The sequence below is a fragment of the Octopus sinensis genome, linkage group LG21 (assembly GCF_006345805.1).
Source record: "Octopus sinensis linkage group LG21, ASM634580v1, whole genome shotgun sequence".
NCBI lineage: Eukaryota > Metazoa > Mollusca > Cephalopoda > Octopoda > Octopodidae > Octopus > Octopus sinensis.
In genome coordinates, this window is record NC_043017.1 from 7,473,536 (window position 1) to 7,488,683 (window position 15,148).

The 15,148-nt window shown below is 40.0% G+C and overlaps 1 protein-coding gene across 3 annotated transcripts in view; it reads left to right on the forward strand.

Annotated features, from left to right (window-relative positions):
* Window positions 1-15,148, forward strand: part of LOC115222850 (G protein-activated inward rectifier potassium channel 3) — a 305,798-nt gene that overhangs the window by 228,345 nt on the left and 62,305 nt on the right. For 2 of the 3 annotated variants that reach the window (XM_029793194.2, XM_029793195.2), the window contains exon 4: window positions 2,936-2,999. The exons of the other annotated variant lie outside the window; for it this stretch is intronic. The gene's annotated coding sequence lies outside the window, so the exon portion shown is untranslated. The remainder of the gene's footprint in view (window positions 1-2,935; window positions 3,000-15,148) is intronic. 3 annotated transcript variants of the gene reach the window in all.

A 15,148-nucleotide genomic window follows, 5' to 3' on the forward strand; every position in this document is an offset into this window, starting at 1 on the left:
GAAGTCATTAAGGCTTTGCTGCTTACGTATATTACATGATCTTGCCACTGGTCATTCACCATGCCATTTCTGGTGTTGCATAAGTATGTATGTACGTACAGCTAATCTCGGATTAACTGCTTGTTCTAGTTTGGTCAACAGGTCAGCAGGACAGCAAACTGTGTGAGTTTCATATTTTTTTCACTTGCGAAATCTGTTTGATTTTGTTTGGGCTTCGTTAATTTTAGAACCACTGTCAGAAACACAAATGTTTAACCCCTTAGCATTCAGGCTGTCAAATGTAACACATAATCATTCATATTGATTTGAATTAGGGTAAAGACCCCCTTCGGTCATGGAGTTTGCACCTAGAAAGTTACCCTCCGAGGCACAAGTTCAGCCAAGGTTGTTTTATGGAAGACCAGCAGTCGCCCATGCATACCAGCCTCCCTCTCCACACCATTATATGTACATAGGGTAAAGGCTAAAGAGTCACTTCTGTCATGAATGACCATGGGTTTGCACCAAGACTGTTCCCCTTCAAGTCACGAGTCCAGCCAGTGTTGTTTATGGAAGACCAGCAGTTACCCATGCATACCAGCCTCCTCTCTCCATGCTGCCCATGTTATCCAGGGGAAAGGCTAAGGCTGATATAGCTTGGTACCAGTGACATTGCAACTCATTTCTACAGCTGAGTGAACTGGAGCAATGTGAAATAAAGTGTCTTGCTCAAGAACTCAACACACAGCCCGGTCCTGGAATCAAACTCACTACCTCATGATTGTGAGCCCAATGCTGTAACCACTGAGACATGCACCTTCACACTGATTTGAATTAATTATACATACACACATCCATGCACTTATATGTATGTATGCATATACAAAGCATTGGTCAACAGAACAATGGTCAAAGAACTTTCTTACCCAAGGTGTAGTACACACACAAATGGGATTGTACCCAGAACCACATTGCTTGCTTTGCAAAGTTCTTAACTGTTCAGCCATTCCTCTACTCACTCCAACTAAATGTTTTGGTTCCATATAAGGCATAAGTTTTCTGGGTTTGTATTAAAGTAACATTGTAGTATATAAACATCTCCCTGTCTGCTCTCATGGATCTGAGGTGGTCTGAATGCATGGGACCAACTGGGGAAAGATTTTGTTGAAGCTGAAGGAGATCGCCTAATTATATAAAATGTATAAAATTAATTAATTTGAAGTCTCTGTGGGTTTTCTCAGCATTTTCTGTTTATAGAATTTTTTCGTTAATGCTATCATCATCACTACTATCATCATCATCATATCATCATCATCATCATCACCACCACCACCAATATCACTACCACCACATCATCATCATCACCACCACCACCAATATCACTACCACCACATCATCATCATCATCACCACCACCACACCACCAATATCAATACCACCACATTATCATCATCATCATTACCACTGCTGCCATCACCACCACCATCATCGTTGTCATCATCATTTTCCTTAAATAATTCCCCATTTCTAAGATAATATTTGTATTTTAAATATCTGATTTTTTTTTAAATGTTATTTATTCAGCAAAATTTAAAAAAGCAAAAGAAAACCCCAGCATGACCAGTTCTTGTGTTCAATTCCTTATGAACTCAACTTTGCTTGTCATCCTTCCAGTGTTGAAAAACTAAAGTACCAGTCAAGTACCATGGTTCAATCACATTGACTATCAACTATTTCTCCCCCCTCTCAAAATTGCTGGCCTTGTGACTAAGTCAGAAACCATTATTATTGTTGCTGTTGTTATTGTTGTTTCCCACTTTTTGTGTGCTGTATTTCATCTTGAGATGTTGGCCTCAACATCTTGGGTCCTTGTGGCCAATAAAAGAAATCATCATCATCATCATCATATGAAGGTATAGGTGCAGGAGTTGCTGTGTGATAAGTAGCTTGCTTACCAACTACATGGTTCCAGGTTCAGTCCCACTATGTGGCACCTTGAGCAAGTGTCTTCTACTATAGCTTCGGGCTGACCAAAGCCTTGCGAGTGGATTTGGTAGACAGAAACTGAAAGAAGCTCGTCGTATGTGTGTGTGTGTGTGTGTGTGTGTGTGTGTGTATATGCTTGTGTGTCTGTGTTTGTGCCCCAGCATCGCTTGACAACTGATGCTGGTGTGTTTATGTCCCCGTCACTTAGCAGTTCGGCAAAAGAGACCGATAGAATAAGTACTAGGCTTACAAAGAATAAGCCCTGGGGTCGATTTCTTCAACTAAAGGCGGTGCTCCAGCATGGCCACAGTCAGATGACTGAAACAAGTAAAAGAGAGTAAAAGAAAGGTAGTGAGCTGGCAGAACCTGTAGCATGCCAAGCAAAATGCTTAGTGGTATTTCATCAGTCTTGACGTTCTGAGTTCAAATCCCGCCGAGGTTGACTTTGCCTTTCAACCTGTTTGAGGTCAATGAAATAAGTACCAGTCGAGTACTGTGGTCGATGTAATCAACTTACCATTCTTCCAAAATTCCAGGCCTTGTGCCTTTAGTAGAAAGGATTCATGGAATTTCACCCGTCTTTATGTTCTGAGTTCAAATGTTGCTAAGGGCGACTTTGCTTCTCATCCTTTAGGGGTTGATAAAGTAAGTACCAGCTGAACACTGGGGTCAGTGTAATCGACTATCCCCCTCCCCTGAAATTGCTGGCCTTGTACTAAAATCTGAAACCGTTATTGTTGTTGTTATTGTTATTTGTTGTTGTTTTTTTTTTATTATTATTATTATTATTATTATTATTATTATTATTATTATTATTGTTTTTGTTGTTGTTGTTATTTTAACATGTTGACCTTTATGTCTATTATGTTGAGTGAGAGGGAGAAAGACAGAGAGATAGAAAGAGTGAGAGAGTATCACAACAAATATCTTTCAGGATCATTCAGATTTTCTTTCTTCCCTTATATTTCAAGAATTTCCTTCAGGATCTGAACCACCGTCCCCTAATTGTGCCGTCTTTTCTGAAGAAGAAACTCTGTACGTATCTCAGTTCCAAACTTGGCAATCTGCTTATTTTAGTGTAAGTAGTTACCATCCCAAAGACACCTCCTACCTCTAGTCGTATGGCTTCAACCTCCATTCATGCCCCACACCTTGTAAACCTTGTAAATTTCTCTCATCAAGTTTAGATATTGCTCAGCCTTTTCCCTTCCCTTTTCCATCTCCTTCTGTTATCACAACCTCTGTTATCCCCCACATAGGGATGCTACATTAATCATCCATTTCTGGCTTTCTTCCACCTCCTCAATGATAACAATATCTGGTCTTCTTACCTGTACCTCATGATCACATTCGATGTTGCAGTCTCCAAAACTAACCTCGCTTTACCTGACACTTTCCCTGAGTCTGGCTGGTGTTCTCACCATTTTCCTCTTCTGTCCAGCTTGTGTATGTCTCTCATAATTTCCAGTATACAACCCTAGCAATGTTATCCTGCCCCCCCTCTGTCGTATTTCCTTTGTGCCGGTGTTCTGCATTCCTTTACACTATGTCTGATTGTTTCTCTTTTCATTTCATAGAGTCTACAGTGTTGTCAATGTTATATTCGATGTAATTTCTTCCGAGAGATTTTTCTTGTGCTACACACACACACACACACACGCACACACATAACATCTTCAGTCTCAACTTTTGCATCAACTTATCGATTCTACTTACCGTGTTACTTATAAAATGACCATGCAATAATTTATCCACTTTATTATTATTATTGTTATTATTATTATTATTATTATTATTGAGTGAGAGAGCAGTTCATGCCATCAAAGTGACACTGGGGTAAAATATACAAGTCAAGTATACCCGTCATGACTACCCGTCTGATAAGGGTACACCAGGTAGATGCATCACAACCATACGTACGTGACATGGTGATCTCCTATGAATATAAACAGCGCATGACCTTGCAGGTGGGGCCCAGTTAGAATTTTCTTCAGGTCAAGTAACCCATCCCGTTCAAAAGGTACATGAATAAGAGTTGTTTAAGGATGTTGAACGAAACACCCATGTTTCCAGAGGTGAATTATCCAAACCCCAAATGAATTCCTCTTAACACATGGCTACGATGCTCCCCCACTACTCGTGATCAGAGATGCACATATCATCAACCACCAAGGGACATGGTCAAACAAGTGACAAGCAAATCTGTGGTATTGAGCAGAATATTTGCTGTAGCCCATCTTTTATACCAAGACAAAACAATGTACATGATAACACTTCCAATCAGTTAAGATCAGAAGCCATGAGAGTCACTGCCTGGTATTGCAACAGGGCATTTATTATTATTATTATTATTGTTGTTGTTGTTTCAACCAGCTGCTCTTTACGTCTAGTGTTTTATGTTGAAAGAGAGAAAGTGTGTGTGTGTGTGTGTGTGTGTGTGTATCACAACAAATGACTTTCAGGGTCTTTCAGATTTTCTTTCTTATATTTCAAGAATTTCCCTTCAGGATCTGAAACTACCATCCCTAATAGCACCATCATTCTGAAGAAGAAACTCTGTACGTATCTCAGTTCCAAACTTGGCAATCTGCTTATTTTAGTATAAGTAGTTACCATCCCAAAGACACCTCCTACCTCTAGTCGTATGGCTTCAACCTCCATTCATGCCACACACCTTGTAAACCTTGTAAATTTCTCTCTTCAAGTTTAGATATTGCTCAGCCTTTTCCCTTCCCTTTTCTATCTCCTGTTATCACACCCTCTGTTATCCCCCACATAGGGATGCTACATTAATCATCCAGTTCAGGCTTTCTTCCACCTCCTCAATAATAACAATATCTGGTCTTCTTTCCTGTACCTCATGATCACATTCAATGTTGCAGTCTCCAAAACTAACCTCGCTTTACCTGACACTTTCCCTGAGTCAGGCTGGTGTTCTCACCATTTTCCTCATCTGTTCAGCTTGTGTATGTATGTCTCTCATAATTTCCAGTATACAACCCTGGCAATGTTACCCTGCCCTTTGAGGGCGGCGAGCTGGCAGAAATGTTAGCACGCCAGGCAAGATGCTTTGCAGTATTTCATCTACCACCACGTTCTGAGTTCAAATTCCACCGAGGTCGACTTTGCCTTTCATCCTTTCGGGGTCGATTAAATAAGTACCAGTTACATACTGGGGAGTCGATGCAATCGATTTAATCCCTTTGTGTATCCTTGTTTGTCCCTTCTATGTTTAGACCCCTGTGGGCAATAAAGAAGTAAATGTTGCCTGCCTTCCCTTTGTATTCCCTTTGTGCCAATGTTATGCATTCTCTTAGACGATGGCTGATTGTTTCTCCTTTCATCTTATAGAGTCTACAGTGTTGTCAATGTTGTATTTGATGTAATTTCTTCTTAGAGATCCCTCTTGTGCTGCACATGTATATATTTAGGCTTCTGTTTCAACTTTGACAAATGATCTTCTCATCCATTGCAATGATGTTTACTTATCTACTTTACATGACATGTTTCTTATTGGCTTTGCAGTAATTTATCAACATAATTATTATTAAGGCAAAGTCGTTAGCATGCCAGGCAAGATGCTTGGTAGCATTTCAGCTGTCTTTACATTCTGAGTTCAAATTCTGCTGAGGTTGACTTTACCTTTCATCATTTCGGAGTCAATGAATTAAGTACCAGTTGTGTACTGGGGTCGATTTAATCGACTTACCCTGCTCCCTCAAAAATTGGGGCCTTGTGCCAAAATTTCAGACCTTGTGTCTTTAGTAGAAAGGATTGTTATTAAGATAGCAATCTGGCAGAATCATTAGCACACCAGGTAAAATGCTTAGCGGCATTTTATCCATGTCTACATTCTGAGTTCAAATTCCACCAAGGTCGGCTTTGCCTTTCATTCTTTCAGGGTTAATAAAATAAGTACCAGTTGAACACTGGGGTCAGTGTAATTGACTTACTCCCTCCTCAGAACTTGCTGGCCTTGTGCCAAACTTTGAAACCATTGTTGTCATTACTGTTGTTGATATTATTTATAGCATTATAATTATCATTAAGGCATTGAGCTGGGAGAATCGTTAGCATCCGGGGCGAAATGCATTGTGGGATGCAGAGAGCAAATCGAGGCGAGTGAGACAAGACATCTTGGTCGTCCGCTGCATCTGTCTCCATCCCAAGTCACCTTGACCTGGTCTTGTTATTGGATTGAAAATGGTCACAGATGAGATAATGAGGTTGACAGCACACAACTTTTCTTCACTTTCAACATGACAAGATGGTCTTAATCACTCCGACAGATGACCATCATGATCATGTGATTATATATATGTATACATCATTTCTCCAACTCTTATCATTTAATCGTACATTAGCTTCATATCAAATAATTAACTTTATGACAGATCAATACTGCTATCCTATAAATATTCATACGTATGTGGTATTTAATATCCTGTTAATATTCTGATTGATAAAATATAAAAGAAAAAAAGCAAAAAAAAAAACATACCAGTGAAGTACAAAGAGTTGATATAATCCAAATATACTCTTCCCACAAGTTTGATATTGTGTTTTATGTGATCAATCAATTAAACATCACCACCACCAACACCATCATCATCATCATCATTTTGTGTCCAGTTTTTCCATGCTTGCATGGATTGGTTGGGTCTTTTTCAGGTACAGCATTTCATTACATGTTGCATTTCATTGCATGTCACATTCCATCATTATCTCCAACATGAAGCATTTGCCTTTCATCCTTTCAGGGTCAATTAAATAAGTACCAGTTATGCACTGGGGTTGATGTAATCGACTTAATCCATTTGTCTGTCCTTGTTTGTCCCATCTGTGTGTAGCCCCTTGTGGGCAGTAAAGAAATAAGAATAATGTGAATGCCAAAGGGTTAATCTTCTCTGCTGAATTCTTAAGTATGACAAACTGAGTCTCTGGATATTATCTGACAATAATCAGATAATATCCAGATATTATCTGATATTATCGCTCGTGGTCTACCCCATAAGTCTCCTACCTGTTGGCTTAACTTGTAGAATCTATTTTGTAATCCTTTCCTGTGACATTCTAATCACATGTCCAAAGAACTGGAACTGTGACCTCTCATTGCAGAGAAGTGGTGTCTCAGCTTAGAGAGACTCCCTGATCTCCCTGTTGAGTAACATCATACCAGAGACCCTTCAAAGAAACCCTATTTCATCATCATCACCATCATCATTGTCATCATCCTGTGTGTGTGTATATATGACAGGCTTCGTTCAGTTTCCATTTACCAAATCCGCTCATAAGGCTTTAGTCAACCCAAAACCAATGTAGAAGACACTTGCCCAAGGTACTACTTAGTGGGACTGAACTCAAGACCATGTGATTGGAAAGCAAGCTTCTTACCACACCGCCAATCCTGTGCATGAAAACCAAACTGAAGACAACAGGTTTGGCGCTTTTTCACCAGCCTCTTCTCTTCTGAAGATCAATTGCCAGAATTGGTGCATTGCCGCGCCAGCACCTGAAAAAAATCCAGCATCCAATTCATCTCCCTGCTTCACATCAGAGGGAGTAATTAGATTACAAAAAAGAAACATGAATATTAAATGAGTAAAATTGCCCTATCATGATTGAAGTGTCTGAAAATTAATATAATTAATATCTGTTAATAATTAATACTAACGTAATTGATATTATAGCTTGAATCTCTTTAGAAACGGTTCTGCTTTCCAAATGCCATTATTAGCATTGTTAGAACTATAACTGTTGTTGTTGTTGTTTGTTGATCTTGAGCATCAACAACCACCACCACCATACCACCATCACCACCACCATCACCACCATCACCATCACCACCATCACCACCGCCACCATCACCACTGCCACCATCACCACCATCACCACTGCCACCATCACCACCACCATCACCACTGCCGCCACCACCACCATCACCACCACCATCATCACCATCACAACCACCACCATCACCACCATCACCACCACCGCCACCATCACCACCACCACCACCATCATTCTCTTTTAAAGGTCTTTCATAACCAGTTTTTTTAAACCAAACTGGTTATTTCCATTCATAATTTTTCCATAAATGGTTTGTACTACACATTCTACTCGTCATTGTTTTTTTTAGCTAGTATTAGCCATCTTGGCCAAGACCAGGCTGGAGTACTGTCTATTATGCACAAAAAACAAAATGAGAGAGAGAGAGAGAGGTGGGGGAAGGGAGATTAGGGGTGGTGGTAGAAGTGTTACAGTATTGATTGATTTTCAAAGAGATCTTTCATAACTTTTATTGATTGAATTACAGAGAAATAAAAATATTTCTATTTTCTTCTTTTTTTGTTTTTGTTGAATGGCAATGCCCCAGCATGGCCACAACACTTGAGCTGAAAATAGTAAAAGAATAAAATAATGCATTTTATATTTGTCGTTGCTGTGGTTCACTATCACCCCCACCCGCCTCCACTCCAGTGTTGTTTACTACTGCACCCCTTCCTACTTCAGTATAGTTAGACATTCTTGTTATTGCTTTTATTGTCCAGCATCACATACAGACACACACACACCTCAGTAAGGTCAGCTGTTATTACTATTGTTGTTGTCCAGTATCACCCACCTCACTATGACCCATCTCTCACACCTCATTATGGCCACTCATTGTTTGCTTTTGTTGTTGTTGTTGTTGTTGCTTCCCAACCACATGGTTCCAGGTTCAGTCCCACTGCATGGCATCTTGGGCAAGTGTCTTTTACTATAGTTTTGGGCCGACCGAAACCTTATGAGCAGATTTCGTGGACAGAAACTGAAAGAAGCCCATTATGTGTGCGGCGAGCTGGCAGAAACGTTAGCACGCCGGGCAAAATGCTTAGCGGTATTTCGTCTGCCATTACGTTGTGAGTTCAAATTCCGCCGAGGTTGACTTTGCTTTTCATCCTTTCGGGGTCGATAAATTAAGTACCAGTTACGCACTGGGTTCGATGTAATCGACTTAATACCTATGTCTGTCCTTGTTCGTCCCCTCTGTGTTTAGCCCCTTGTGGGTAATAAAGAAATATATGTGTGTGTGTGTGTGTGTGTCCCATCACTGCTTGACAACTGGTGTTGGTGTGTTTATGTCCCTATAACTTAGTTTGGCAAAAGAGAATGAAAGAATAAGTACCTGGCTTTAAAAAAAATAAGTATTGGTTTGATTTGTTTGACTAAAAATTATTCGAGACACTGCCCCAGCATGGCCACAGTCTAATGACTGAAACAAGTAACAGATGTGTGTGTCTGTTTGGACACATTCCTGTATGTCTATCCGCATCCATGTATATGTATGCATATATATATATATATATATATATATATATATATACACACACACACACACACGTGTATATATGTATGTGTGTATGTGCATGTCTGTGTGTGTGTGTGTGTGGCTGTTTGCCTGTCTATTAAATTTATTCTGTTTCTTGTTATGCAATCATTTTTAACATTTTAGTCTATTTATGAAATTATGAAATTCTAGAATGTTCCATCTCTGTGTGTGTGAATATGTGTACGATTGTGAGTCTAAGCGTCTGCATACATCTCTGAGTATGTGTATATGTGTGTGTGTGGGGAGGGGTTGTGGAGTTGTTTGTCAGCTAAATTTGCACTTTATTCACCACCACTATGACCATCACCACCATCGTCATCATCATTATCATCATCATAATCATCAACCATCATCATCAACCATCATCATCATCATCAACCATCATCATCAACCATCATCATTATCATCAACCATCATCATCATCATCATCATCAACCATCATCATCATCATCATCATAATCATCAACCATCATCATCATCAACCATCATCATCATCATCATCATCATTATCAACCATCATCATCATCATCATCATCATCACCATCATCATCATCATCATCATCATTAATCATCAACCATCATCATCATCATCATCATAATCATCAACCATCATCATCATCATCATCATAATCATCAACCATCATCATCATCATCATCATAATCATCAACCATCATCATCATCATCATCATAATCATCAACCATCATCATCATCATCATCATCATGGTTGTGGGTTAGAAAGTTGGATGAAATGCTTTGCTGTATTTTTTTTTTTTTTTAGTTTTTGTTTTTGCTTTTTTTTTGTCTTTTGTTCCATTTTCTGGGCTCAAATTTTGTCGCGATCAAATTCAACTTCCCATCCGTCTGAAGGTAATCAAATAAAGTACCGGTTGAGTACTGAGGTTGATATAATCCCCCAGCCCTTCCCTTTGCTCCCTAAAATTGCAGTCTTTCCTCCTGCTCCTTACATTCTGAGTTCAAGTCTCACAAAGGTTGCCTCTACATTTCATTCCTCCTGTATTGATAAAATATGTCCCAGTCAACTACTTGGGTTGATGTCATCAACTAACACCACCACCACCACAACCACCATCATTATCATCATCATCAAACGTTCATTTTCCATGCTGGCATGGGTTGGACAGTTTGACAGGAGCTGACCAGCTGAAGAGCCGCTTGGGCTCTGTGTCTGTTTTGGCATGGTTTCTACAACTGGATGCTCTTCCTGTCACCAACCACTTTACAGAGTGTATCAGGTGCTTTTATGCAGCACATGCACTGGCATGGACTCTTTTTATGGGGCACCGGGCCTGTAAGCCTGCAAGGTTAGAAGCACTCACCTAAGGGTACACACCTGTATTCAAGGACAACTATGATTTCACTTAGCTTGATGTGTCTTCTCAAGCACAGCAAAGGAAACTGGCAGAAGTCTCGCTCCCTTGTTATCCTCTTTGTGAGGCCCTAAAAACTCATGGCTTTGTGCCTGAATCAGAAAAATCATCATTGTTTTACGTCCACTTTACATTCTGAGTTCAAATTCCACTGAGGTTGACTTTGCCTTTCATCCTTTCAGGGTCAATAAATTAAGTACCAGTTAAACACAATTGGGGTCGATGTGACTAGACCCCCTCCCCAAAATTTCAGGCCTTGTGCCTATTGTAGAAAGGATTATTATTATTATTATTAAGGTGGTGAGCTGGCAGAATCATTAGCACGTTGGGCAAAATGCTTAGCAGCATTTCATTCTGAGTTCTAATTCCACCGAGGTCAGTTTTGCTTTTTATTCTTTCAGGGTCAATGAAATAGATACCAGTTATGCACTGGGCTTGATGTAATTTACTAACCCTCTCTTCCAAAATTTCAGCCCTTGTGCCTTTAGTAGAAAGGATTATTATTAGTATTCTATTATTATTGTTGTTATTATTATTATTATTATTATCATTATTATTATTATTATTATTATTATTATTATTATTATTATTACTACTACTTACTTCCTATTATGACCATTATTATTGCTATTATTGTTGTTGCTGTTTTTCTTGTTGTTATGGTTTAGTCTTTACCCCGAGTAATTAAGTTTAACATTTTAGTGTAGTTATGAAATTCCAGAACGTTCCATCTTGGTTGTTGTGTCATCCTTGGTAAAGGTCAGTTGATGCTGAGATTAAAGAGATAAAGTTTAGGAACTGATGCAAGAGATAAACTGATGAATTGGTGAACTGGTCACCTCTGCCATCATCACCATCATCATCATCATCATCAGAGTAATGGTGATGAGAATAAAGATGATGATGATGATGGTGATTATAAGGTTGACTTTCTTAGTAAAAGTACTACTGGCAGCATTTCATGGGATTGTCAACATGTAATTATAGTTGTGGTGGTGGTGGTGGTGGTGGATGTAGTGGTGGTGGTGGTGGTAGCTGTTGTTATTGTTGGGGTATAGTGTTTGATGTGGTGGTAGTGGTAGTATTAGCAGTGCTGATGGTTTAGCCCCCACCCCCACGTGGTTAGCTCCAATTGAACAGACCTATAATCAAAGGCATTCCAACAATGACCATCTCAACTTGTTCCTGCATACAAGACACCCAGAGCAATATATATGTATATATATATATATATATATATATATATATGTATTAAACAAACTTATGAGTGCTGCATGTGTTGGTAATCTACAGAAAATAAAGGAATTCTCAAACACGGGAAGACTGTGAGGACAGTTAAGAGAATCGGATAAATACCCTTTTAGAAGTTGGGAAAAAAGTGGCCACAAGTCTTTACAAGGAATTGAACCCAACACCACACACACAAATATATAAGTAGTATGTATTTGTGTATGCATGTATATTCATGTATGCATATTTCAATTCAATATATCCTTTCCTTATTTAAGACAGTAAGGCAATGTAATATGAGGGAGATTTGGCTACTGTCTTTTGAAAGTCAAGCGACCACACAGGAACTCCCTCTTTAGATCATAAACTATGTAGTCTATAACAGAGGTCACTGGTGTATTTAATTGAGGAGACACCCTTCGGTCATGAATGACCATGGGATTGCACCTAGAAAGTTACTCTCCGAGGCACAAGTCTGGGCAAGGTTGTTTATGGAAGGCATACCAGCCTCACCTCTCCACACCATTGATGTTATCCAAGGGAAAGGCAAAGGGGCCGATACAGCTTTGAACCAGTGACATCGCAACTCATTTCTACAGCTGAGTTAACTGTAACAACGTGAAATAAAGTGTCTTGCTCAAGAACACAACACACAGCCCGGTCCGGGAATCGAACTCACAACCTCATGATCGTAAACTCGACACTCTAACCACTGAGCCATGCACCTTCCCAGTATTTAATTATAATAATGATAATTAATGTCTCTTTTACTGAGTTCAGTTTTTCTTTTATATAACAGTCTGACACTTCTGTGGTATTCCTTTCTTATCAACCTGTTGTCGCTTGGCATTTACATCTTCTTCAAATTATTTGTATGACTGGTTATGTTCTAATTCTCTTATGTCAATATCTGTGTCTAATTTAACAGTTTTGGTTTTAATTAATAATTCAATCTTTCTTCGTGTAATCTTCCCACACTTTTGCTGTCTATGCTTCACCTCACCTTAACCCTCATGTATCACCGCTGAATTCATTCTCAAATAGAATATCAAAAGGTTCTCGAATGTATAAGAATAAAAAGAAAATAGAAGTTTTGATCTAAATAGTCTTCACTGTGCTTTTATTATTGGGCAGGTCTCAGTCAGTAGATTCTACATCATGCTTGGATAGATTTCTTTAATTCTTTTGTTACTGTATTTCTGTTAAAACACCTTGCCTTTGGTTTCACTAATTTTGAAAATAACAAAGAATTTAGTAAAATAAGGTTGTTGTTATTAAGCTGGTGTTTGGAACATTAACTACCAAGAAATTTTGGTGGAAGATTTTAATTTAGAACACTTTAAAACAAGACATTTCTATCACAGAACCAGGCTTGGTCTAAAGTGGTTCAATATCAGTCTGGTGTCTGGAACATAGATTAACAGGAAATTTTATTGGAGAGTTTTTTTAATTCGGATCTCTTCAACGCTTTTGTTGTTCTATTTCTGTTTAAATACTCTACACTTCTTTCAATAAATTTTGAAAAATAATGAAGAATTTAGCAACATAGTATGCCGCCTGACTGGCGTCCGTGTCGATGATATGTAAAAGCACCAACCGATCGTGGCTGTTTGTCAGCCTTGTCTGGCCCCTGTGCCGGTGGCATGTGAAAAGCACTCACTACACTCACAGAGTGGTTGGCATTAGGAAGGGCATCCAGCTGCAGAAACACTGCCAGATCAGACTGGAGCCTGGTGCAGCCTCCTGGCTTCCCAGACCCCGGTCGAACCGTCCAACCCATGCCAGCATGGAGAACGGACGTTAAATGATGATGATGTTTGGGACATAAATTGACCCGAAAGGATGAAATGCAGAGTTGATCTCAGTAAGATTTGAACTCAAGATGTGAAGAGCCATTATCCATTCATCAAGTCATTTCGTCCTATGCTCTCATGATTTGATATGTGTATAGGTGTGTGTATCTCAGTATGTACGTGTGTGTGTGTGTGAGTTTCTGTATGTACGTGTGTGTGTGTGAGTCTCTGTATTTACATGTGTGTGTGTGTTGTGTGGTGTGTGAAGATACACGGCTTTATGATTAAGGTGTCTGGCTTATGATCATAAGGTCGTAAGTTCAATTCCCGGCGATGCATGTCCTTGAGCAAGACACTTTATTTCACTTTGCTCCAGTCTACTCAGCTGGCAAAAATGAATTGTACCAGTAATTCAAAGAGGTCAGCCTTGTCACATTCTGTGTCATGCTGAATCTCCCTGAGAACATCATTGAGAGTACACGTGTCTGTGGTGTCCTCAGCCACATCAGTTTCAAGATCAAATCTGGGTGTCTCTCTGTGTATTATCTCTGTCACTGGCATAGCTAGAGTGTGTGCCACTCACGGAAGCCCTTGATCCCCCCCCCACACACATCAGGCCCCTAAATCTATACAAGCTTATGCAGCAGATCCAAAAGTGCCACCCCTATAAAAGTGTTTGCTTTGGGTGGTCCCTGCTGCACTGGCACCCCCACTTCACTGACCCCCCCTCCTCACTGGCACCCCCACTTCACTGACCCCCCCTCCTTCACTGGCACCCCCACTTCGCTGACCCCCCTCCACTAGCACCCCCACTTCGCTGACCCCCCCTCCTTCACTGGCACCCCCACTTCACTGATCCCCCTCCTTTGCTGGCACCCCCACTTCGCTGACTCCCCTCCTTCACTGGCACCGCCACTTCACTGACCCCCCCTCCTTCACTGGCACCCCCACTTCGCTGACCCCCCCTCCTCCATGGCACCCCCACTTCGCTGACCCCCTCCCCTCCTGGTGATGCTACTGATCTCTGTGTGTCCCTATATGTGTGTGTATCTGTGTGTGCCTGTATGTATGTATGTGTATATGTCTACTTGTGTGTATCTGTATGCGTCTTTTGTATGTGGGTCTGTGAGTCTTTGTCCATGCGTATCTTTGTGTGTCTGTCCATGAACCGTTTTGGGTGTTACTTTGGTCACATGACACTCCGTATAATCAACGATGGCTATTTTCTTTTCGTTTCTCTTGGAACACAGCAACATCACAGAAATCACTCTCACACAATTCCAATTAACGGAACAGAACAGAACATCTTTACAAATTTGTTTTATAGATTATTTTCGTTTGCTTATTTATTAATTTCTATATTTTGTTTCTCTTGCCAAAAGCTGAGAAATATATTTTG